General features: G+C 47.3%; 1 pseudogene; it reads left to right on the top strand.

Annotated features, from left to right (window-relative positions):
* The first annotated feature begins 572 nt into the window (after window positions 1-572).
* Window positions 573-2,968, top strand: LOC120254882 (annotated as a pseudogene).
* Window positions 2,969-10,244: the final 7,276 nt, after the last annotated feature.

The following is a 10,244-nucleotide window of genomic DNA, read 5'->3' as shown; positions in this document are numbered from 1 at the left end:
GATTTGGGACTATGTATGTAAGGATTTGCACGACTCACCATTGCATTGATTAGGAAGCATAATAGAGAGTTCTTGCAGTTGAAGCGATTATCCTAGGTGAAGCATCATCCGAGTACCCCATCTTTATCGATTGGCTTTCCTCCTCCTTACTTTTGATCTCTTACTTGTTGCTTTTAATTTTTGAGAATTGAATCATTATCACACTTATCATTGTTGATACTCCACATAGCTAAGAATCGAATTAAGTGTCTTTACTCCCTACTCCCTGTGGATTCGACCCCGCTCACCCGGTATTATTACTTCGACAAACCCGTGCACTTGCGGGATATAAGCAAGGGGATCTTGTCACTTATCATGGGTCCAATTACCCAACCATGGGGTGGAGGTAATTGAGTGGTGCTTTCACCACCACCTGGATGCTTTAACATACCAAAACCATGAAAAGACTCTTCCTTTTTCAGTTGAAAGTGTCACCTATCAGGTGGCAGAGTGTCTTAGAAGACTCTCGGATCTTGGGAGGCTACTTAATTAAGAAAAAATAATTAAATAAGGTGCTTCTCTTGGTCACTGATGGTCTGACAAAGGAGCTTTGTATTGGCGCCTACCTCTTTTCACGGTCAGTCTACAAGTTAGGGAAGAGGTCTGGGTGGTTGCATGTAGCTTTGTATTTAAAGCAGTGCGCCTCCAGCCTTCAGAAGGCCTATGGAGGAGTTCCCTTCAAACCTGACTTGTTGCCTGTCCCAGTGTCCTTAACTAGGTCTGGGTATCCTCGAATCATCCCTCCTTTCCATAGATTGGAGATCTATAAAAAGAATGAACGTTCGGATCTATTGGTCAAGGTGTATCTGTCTTTCTTTTCATTGGCTACAGTTATTTGTCTTGCCAAGAAGATTGATAAGACAACCTTTGACCAAACCAAACCGTTAGATTCACTAGTTGGCAGCAAGGTTTGCTTTTCTTTTGACCTTAAGGCAGCCACTGAGAGGTGGCCCCTGTTATTTCTATTTGAGGTCTTACAAACTTTGTTTGATAGGAGTTTTGCCTCTTCTGTGGTTAATTCCACATTAGCATGTAACATATTTGATGTTCCTTTTGTAATGTAAAGAAAAGGCTCTCATCAGTGTGTTTTATGGCGGGGCAACCGTTGGGATATTACTCCTCTTGGCCACTGTTCGCTCTGTCACACCATCTCCTTGTGTGCAGAACTGGTGTCATTTTCACTCAATATGCAGTTTTAGGTGATGACGTCGTCATAGCCGACGAACGCGTAGCTGGCCTGTATGAGACTGGTCTGAAAAGATGAGGAGTGATGATTTCTTATCAGAAGTCCCTAATATCTAGGACTGGCTCAGCCGAGTTCGCCAAGCGCTTCAGAGTCAGGCAGTTGACTAAGGATTTCTCTCCTGTGTCAATTCGGAACCTTTTTCATTCCCACCATCCGTTTCGTTTGGATTGATGGCAATCCAGATGGCTTATCCAGTTGCCAGATTTTCAACATTGGCACGGGTAGGAGGTGCAGGCTTTAAAGTCTTGGCGAAGCTAGATCATAAGAGACCTATTCTCTATGAGAGGGTCTTTGCGCGCATCCATCCCCCTTTGCAACTTTCTCAAAATCAGGAATTACTCTTCCTTCTATAAGCCACGACCCTCCTTCCAGCACCTTGTAACAATCTTCTTCTGTGTTAAAGCGGAATAGGAATAGTAAGAAGCCATGCATTCTTTCAAGAATCTCCAAACCCCCCTTGACTGCCCTTCTCCTTCTATTCTATATCTATAAAAAAAAAGGCGAACATCTCCCGGTCGCCTTTCTATGAAGGCGAGCAGCCCAGCCCCTCTTGCTTATAGTCGTAAGGGTCAGCGGTCTTTCGCAATAGCAGCTCCGAGAAGCTGGGCTTAGGGTGCGCCTCCTGCGGTCCTTTCAGTGACTCATAGGGCTTCCCTCAGCTCAGACTGGTGTCGCCACCTCTCCCAGGACCGGAATGATTATCCCTGCCCGATGGGTCTACATTCATCCCTGAATGTCGTCGGGTACTGTTCACTTCCCCGCCATTCTTGTAACCGTCACCTGTAATCCGCGCAGGTGTGTCCGCACCCCCTAGAGTGGACGAGAAAGAAAGGATTTTTCGGAGCAACCCCCCTGGTTCCAGACCCAGGAGTTCACTTTCCCGTATGAGCATTCGGTACATGTATAATATAAGTCCGTGGAAGAGTCAAAGGGTCACCACTACTGAGGATCTCCCCCCTAATCTTAGATGGGTCGTCTGAGGGTTCGCCGCGGTTCATTGCTGTGCTTACACACTAGGCTACCCTTCTCCGAAAGCTCCGCGGGACCACCTATCACTAGTCTTCGGCCGGAGGGGTTTATTGCACAAAAAGGCCGGGACGCTGGCTCCCGCAGAGGGAAGCCCAACGAATGTCAGATGCAAAGCCCCGCACCTCATTAAGATCATATTGGCATACTCCCCCAAAAAAAAAAGAGCAGACCCCATTGAAGACGGGAGTGAGGTACAACAAGGCCATTTCCGTCCACCTTCTCACGGAGCCGTACGTGGACGTTACCGCTCATACAGCTCCCAGCCGGCAAGCATTTAGTTTTCCTCTACAAAGAATGGAAGTGTGAATGAATCAACATAAAAAAAAAATAGAGTCTTATCATATCCGCAATAACATGCATGAGAAGAGCATACCTTTCACAAAAACCTACGGATCCCCCCCTCCCCCCTCCAGCCACTTCAGCACCTTGTGATCTTCTCAAAGATCATGACGAGCCCTCTCCTAGAATGTTTTTGTAGATTCCGAAAAAGAATTGGTGGATCAGGACGAGAATGAATCCGGGAATACAGGACATATTCATCCTAGAGCAGAAGCTCTCCTCAGTTTCGGTTTTTTTTTAGAGAGAGAGGTGAGTCGAGGCGAGGGTAGCCTCCCGCTTCGCTTGACCGATTCGGAGGAAGATCGACCCTGAACAAGAAGGAGCTGCTCTCGATGTGAGATCAGCAGCAAATAAACTGTCATTTTCTGCCCCAGAACAGCAAGCAGCCCCCGGATAAGATCAGCCTAAAAACAAAGACAGACAACGGACTGGACACAAACAAACAAAAGAAACAAGAAGTGATGACCCTATCTTCTGTTCGTTTTCGCCTTGCCCCGATGATGCGCTCCTAGCTCGCGGAACTACACTACATACCGTACCGGAAATCAACTCTTTTTTCTATTACTTTGAGAAGAGAATCATTGGTTTAACCGACGAGCTACGTGGGAAATACGAGATCTAGGCAAGCCGCTACATGTTCTCCCCTTGCCCTTGAACGATAGATAGAAGAACCACTTTTCTTCTCTACCGGTCGATCGGTTCGCATCTCAAGAGGTCTGCGGATATCTTTTCTTCTATACGAGAAATCGCCATCTCGTAGCACCACCACGACAGCGATTCTCGTTCTTATTCTGAGCCCCCCATGCCGTGACTTCGACTTATAGTATGATGAATGAGTGGAAAGATCTTTTATAGAAGTTTCCTGTCTAATCCAACCAAAGAGTTCGTATCGTATAGATATCCCTTCTGCACAACAAAGGAAACGAAGGGTGCCGTTACAACACAAGAACAAGACAAAACAAAGAGTATGCTACTTACCGTACTGCTGTAAAGGAGGCCTTCAATCGAAAGAACACAGTCTGAGATCACCCAAGAAGGAAACAAAAGAGAGTTTACCCAGGAATATGAGATGGCAAGCACGGACGACCAATTGCGCTTGCAGGGTGTGAAGGAAGGTTGGGTGGGGCATTGGACGGACCAAGAAAGGAGAAAGCAGAGCTTGATCCAAGAGCCCTGATAAGTGCTTGAGTGAACATGTTTTTATGCATGTTTTACATACATTGAGCATCATATTTTATACAGTTTATGTCTCATTTCGTGTATTGGGTGTTCTTTTTATGCATATAGGTTGTGAAGGCATTGGGAATTCAAAAGGGAGCGAAGATAGGCTATCATGGCATAATATTGGGAGTTCTTGTACAAATCAAGTTGGAAGACACAAGAGGAGTTTGTGTATGAGGAGATGTTTGCCAACTTCCATAGTTTTGCAAGCCAATTTATTAATGGAAGGGCACAAAGGCAGCCATGTCTCCACATTCCTCCTCTTTGTAAAGATTTCAAGACCTTTCAAGACGCATTGATGAAGGAAAAGCCGTATAGCCTACCATATGATCGTGTGCCCTTAAGAGGAGAATGGTTATCATCGCGTTTGTGGAAATCACTATAGCAAAAGTACTGTAGCAGAATTGCTGTTCGAGATAATTCCTGCAGCCCACGCGGGCGCGTGGAAAATCCACATGGGCACGTGGGGGCACGTGACAGACGCGATGTGAGGCTATAAATACACCTTTTGGCCGATTCTAAAGGGACTTTTTGGCGGAGCTTTGAGCATAGACATTGAGAGAGAGCGGCTAGGGGTTTGAGGAGAAGGTCTTCGCCGATTGAGAGGGAGTTCTTCACCAACTTTGATAGGTTCCTTTCGACGTCATAGCATTTTGGGGGAGCCATTGGCGACCTAGCTTCGGAGAGGAACCCTTCAAGACGTAGAACTACCAATCAAGGCCAATCCACACGAATTCGAGGGGGTCTTCTCTATGGGTTTTATTGCTTTTCATTGTATCCATTATTGTTTTTGTAACTAGGCCCATGGAGGGCTAAACCCTAGTGGGTATTTGGGCATGTGAACCCTAAGATTTATATTTTGGATTGATTCTCTTAATGCTTCTAGTTAATCCGAGTTGTCTTGAGTTTTAATCTTGTGATTTAATTGCTTGCTAGTGTTGTTAATCCTTGTGGTTGATTCACATTGCATGATTTAATACTTTGATGTGAGAGGTCTCCATTAGAGTTAGATTTTCCAAGATTAAAGAGGGTTGAGAGGGTGAGCCTTGAGATGGAGGATTGTCCCCTTTCTCCTTCGATTGAGTGTTTCCTATCTCCGTATTCCATATTCTCTTTGCAACCATATTTGGTGTGAGGCATGAGATTGCTCGATTTCTCCGCCGGGACCTTGTAGGGGGTTAGGATCCTTCGCGGGAATTAGGGTTGGATCTACATTTAGGAATCGGTTTCACTCTTAGGTTTCCTTATAGCATATTACGGTCATATAGGGTGTGAAGTGTTGAGATTGGTTGATTTCTCCACGGGACCTTGTAGGGGACTAGTGCCTTTTGCTTGGAGACAAGGATTGGTTTATCGTTGGACTACCTCGACTCATTAGACTCGATTCTAGAGCATTTAGTGAATCTTTAGCTTCAAGGAAGATCTTAGGGGGATTATTGCCCGAATACCTCATCCTTAGTGATTGAGACTCTTCTACTTTATTTCTTGCATACTTGTTTGCTTTGCTTGCAATTAGTTCACTTCATCATATTCATTGATTCCGACTAGATAATTGATAAGTGGTTATTACTAATACTTCTGTTCCCTATGGATTCGACTACCCAACTCACCGGGTAACTATTACTTCGACACCCGTGCACTTGCGGTTTATACGCATATTCGGACGTGTCAAGCACCTTATTCCTTCTGACAAGGTCCCATTGCTTATATCCCGCAAGTGCACGGGCTTGCGAAGTAATAATCCAGGGTGAGCGGGGTCGAATCCATAGGGAGTAGGGAGTAAAGACACTTAATTCGATTCTTAGCTATGTGGAGTATCAACAATGATAAGTGTGATAATGATTCAATTCTCGGGAATTAAAAGCAACAAGTAAGAGAGCAAAAGTAAGGAGGAGGCAAGGCAATCGATAAAGATGGGGTACTCGGATAATGCTTCACCTATGATAATTGTTTCAAGTGCAAGAACCCTCTATTATGCTTACTAATCAATGCAATGGTGAGTCATGGAAATTCTTAATTACATAGTCCCAAATCTAAGGTCAACTATGCTTAACTCTATACATGTCCAGGAGGAGAAATCGAACAATCTCAACACCTCGCTCTCGCATAGAGTGGCAACGAGCTCTAGGGATTCCAAGTGATAAATCTCTTCCTAGATTTAGACCTAACCCTTTGGTCGAGTGGAAGGTCCCTACAATTAAGCAGTCAATCCTTGCTATGTGCGGACTGAGTAAGTTTCCCGTGTTGAGGTCAAATTAAGTCATGCGGGGCTCCCACTCCTTGTGGTGCCCTTCCGTCAATTCCTTTGAGTTTCGACCTTGCGACCATACACCCCCAAGAACCCAAAAGACTTTGGTTTCTCATAAGGTCTTGGCGGAGTCCTAAAAAGCAACATCCGCATCGATTAGGTAGTCGGCATCGTTTATAGTTGAGACTAGGGCGGTGTCAGATCATCTTAGATCCACCAACTTTGGATTCTTGATCAGTAGAAAACATCCTTGGCAAAATGCTTTCGTAGTGGTTCATCTTTCATAAGCACGTCCAAGAATTTCACCTGCGACTATGAAATCTGAATGCCCGTTGTCCCTCTTAATCATTACTCCGATCCAGAGGCCAACACAATAGGGCCGGAATCTACTGATAGTTATCACGACTAATGTATCGGAGCGTGGGCTTGCTGAAACACTCTAATTTCTTCAAAAATGGCGCCGTAGGAGCCACGACCCGGCGATTAAGGCCGAGGCGCAGTGCGCCCGGCAGACGGAGGCAGGAGGCGGCAGTGCAGCACCGGGAGGCGACCGACCCGGCCCGGCCCAAGGTCCGAGCTATGAGCTTTTAATTGCAACAACAAATATCGCTGTTGAGCTAGAATTACGTGGTGGCTGGCACCGAGACTTGCCCTCAATGGATGCTCGTTAAGGGATTTAGATTGTACTCATTCCAATTACGGATCAGAAGGGCCGGTATTGTTATTTATTGTCACTACCTCCCGTGTCGGGATTCGGTAATTTCTGTGCTATCTGCCTTCCTTGGATGTGTTAGCCATTTCTCGGGCTCCCTCTCACGGTTCGAACCCTAATTCTCCGTCACCCCGAAATCACCACCATGGTAGGCCCCTATCCTACCATCGAAGTTGATAGAGAGAAATTTGAATGATCGTCGCCGACATGCGAGGGCCGTGCGATCCGTCGAGTTATCATGAATCATCGAGCCAGGGGGGCGAGCCAGCGTCGGCCTTTATCTAATAAATGCATCCCTTAGGAAGTGCGGGTTTTGTTGCACATATTGGCTCTAGAATTACTACGGTTATCCGAGTAGCTTGGTACCATCAAACGTAAACTATAACTAATTTAATAGAAATTTGGGTTTCACGATCTGAATTAGTTCATACTTGCACATGTATGGCTTAATCTTTGAGACAAGCATGTGACTCTTTGGCGAGGATCAACGGGTAGCACCATCAGCGGTGACGGTGGCGGGCGCCTCAGGACTACGCCCGTCGCGGCCGCAGCGCGTGCCGGCGCAGGCGGCGGGACGCGAGGCGGGTGTCTGCTGTTCGGGGGCGTCGTCGGGGGCGCGCGATGGCGCGTCTTTCCTTGAATCCCGGAGGGATGGGGCCAGCGTCGCGGGTGGCGCGGTACGGATCGGGGGACGGCGGAGGAGCAGCGCCACCCGACCGAATCATCAAGGTGGGACGCTCGAATCCGAGAGTGCTCCGGTGCCCGACGGCGCGTGTCGTGAAAGGGGAACGCGCCGTTGAGGTTTCAACAGGGGCGAACCGGCGTGGCGGAGGGCGGGGGCGGGGAACAATGCCGCCGGGAAGAGGCGCGGGCAGGCCGTGCCACCGGAGTGATCTAGCGGTATCGGCCGAGGGCCACGGTGTTCCCGTTCGAGGCGGTATCGGTAACACAAAGCGAGGCCCTCGCCCGGTAGAGCGGACGAGAGACGAAGGAGGGCGCCCTCACGGCGATCGAGGCGCGACGCAGCGTCGAGCCCGTCAGAGAAAGCCGGTCCAGGGACAGCTCATGCGCCCGACCGCTGTCACCCGGCGCGCGCGCGCCCGCCTCCACTGCCCGCGGCGCCCGGGCGTCACCCAGGGGAGGTGGCGGCGAGTACGACTGCGGGTCGGCACCGGGCGCGAAGACCCGCTGAGCACGTTCATGAGAGGATCGCGGCGCTTGCGCAGGCGGGGAGCACACCACGAGGGGACGGGACAGCGCGCCCGCGCGCCCTGGTTGAGCAGACCACAGGCCCCCTCAATTAATGGGCGGGCGATCCGCTGAGTGACACCGGCGCGCCACCCGATCGTGAGGCGCGTTAGGGGACCGCCCAGCAATGCAATGGCGGGTTAGCCAGCGGTGATAAGTGCTTGAGTGAACATGTTTTTATGCATGTTTACATACATTGAGCATCATATTTTTACTCCCGGTTTATGTCTCATTCAGTGTATTGGGTGTTCTTTTTATGCATATAGGTTGTGAAGACATTTGGGATTTCAAAGGGAGGCGAAGATAGGCTATTATGGAATAATATTGGGAGTTCTTGTACAAATCAAGTTGGAAGACACAAGAGGATTACGTGTATGAGGAGATGTGTGCCAACTTCCATAGTTTTGCAAAGCCAAGTTATTAATGGAAGGGGCACAAAGGCGAGCCATGTCTCACATTCCTCCTCTTTGTAAAGATTTCAAGACCTTTCAAAGGCGCATTGATGAAGGGAAAAGCTGGATAGCCTACCATATGATCGTGTGCCCGATCGTGTGGCCTTAAGAGGAGAATGTTTATTGTTGTGCAGCGAGGAAATCTTTGTGGCGGAAATCTGCATGGCGGAAATCATTCACTGCCAGGATTCCATGCGCGTGAAATTCTCTGCGAGCAGGGGCGTGGAAAATCACGGCGTGGAAAAATCCAGCGGCTAGGCGTGGGGGCACGTGACCGAGCAGCGTTGTGAGGCTATAAATACACCTTTTGGCCGATTCTAAGGGGACTTTTGGCGGAGCTTTGAGCATAGATATTGAGAGAGAGGCGGCTGGGGTTTGAGGAGAAGGTCTTCGCCGATTGATAGGGAGTTCTTCACCAACTTTGATAGAGTTCCTTCGATGTCACTTAGCACCTTGGGGAGCCATTGGCGACCTAGCTGCGTAGAGGAATCCCTTCAAAGGCGAGAGAACTACCAATCAAGAGCCAATCACGCTGCAATTCGGGGTTTTCTCTATGGGTTTTTATTGCTTTTTCATTGTATTGATTATTGTTTTGTAACTAGGCCCATGGAGGCTAAACCCTAGTAGGTATTTGGGCATGTGAACCCTAAGATTTATATTTTTTGGATTGATTCTCTTAATGTTTCCTAGTTAATCCGAGTTGTCTTGAGTTTTAATCTTGTGATTTAATTGCTTGCTAGTGTTGTTAATCCTTGTGGTTGATTACATTGCATGATTTAATACTTTAATGTGTGAGGTCTCCATTAGAGTTAGATTTCCAAGATTAAAGAGGGTTGAGAGGGTGAGCCTTGAGATGGAGGGAATGTCCCCCTTTCCCTTTCGATTGAGTGTTTCCTATCTCCATTATTCCATATTCTCTTTGCAACCATATTTGGTGTGAGGCGTGAGATTGCTCGATTTCTCCACAGGACCTTGTAAGGGGAGTTAGGATCCTTCGCGGGAATTAGGGGTTGGATCTACATTTAGGAATCGGTTTCACTCTTAGGGTTTTCCTTAGAGCATATTGCGGTCATATGGGAGTGTGAAGTGTTGAGATTGGTAGATTTCTCACGGGACACTTGTAGGGGACTAGTGCCTTTTTGCTTGGAGACAAGGATTGGTTATCGTTGGATTACCTCGACTCATTAGACTCGATTGTAGAGCATTTAGTGAATCTAGAGCTTCAAGGAAGATCTTAGGGGGATCATTGCCGAATACCTCATCCTTAGTGATTGAGACTCTTCTACTTTATTTCTTGCATACTGCGTTTGCTTTGTTTGCAATTAGTTCACTTCATCATATTAATTGATTCCGACTAGATAATTGAGAAGTGGTTATTACTAATACTTCCGTTCCACGTGGATTCGACTACCCACTCACGGGGGTAATTACTTACTTGACACGTGCACTTGCGGTTTATACCGCATATTCGGACGTGTCAAGTTTTTGGCGCCCGTTGCGAGAGCGAGGATATTAGGAACACTAGGACTTGATTACTTTAGTCATTCACATCTTTTGCTTTTTCTATCTCACACTTCTCTCTTCCGCATTTCTCGTTATTTTGTACCCTTGTTTCTTTCTCCTTATTAAGTGAGCAGTGATTCCTGGTTTTTGTATATTTCGGGACAATGTTGGAATGAAGCATTGCTAATGGAGACAATAAAGGGGCAA

Source organism: Dioscorea cayenensis, unplaced genomic scaffold (genome assembly GCF_009730915.1).
Source record: "Dioscorea cayenensis subsp. rotundata cultivar TDr96_F1 unplaced genomic scaffold, TDr96_F1_v2_PseudoChromosome.rev07_lg8_w22 25.fasta BLBR01000687.1, whole genome shotgun sequence".
Lineage (NCBI taxonomy): Eukaryota > Viridiplantae > Streptophyta > Magnoliopsida > Dioscoreales > Dioscoreaceae > Dioscorea > Dioscorea cayenensis.
The sequence above is the reverse complement of the archived record's forward strand: the minus strand, read 5'-3'. Positions and strand labels throughout refer to the sequence as shown.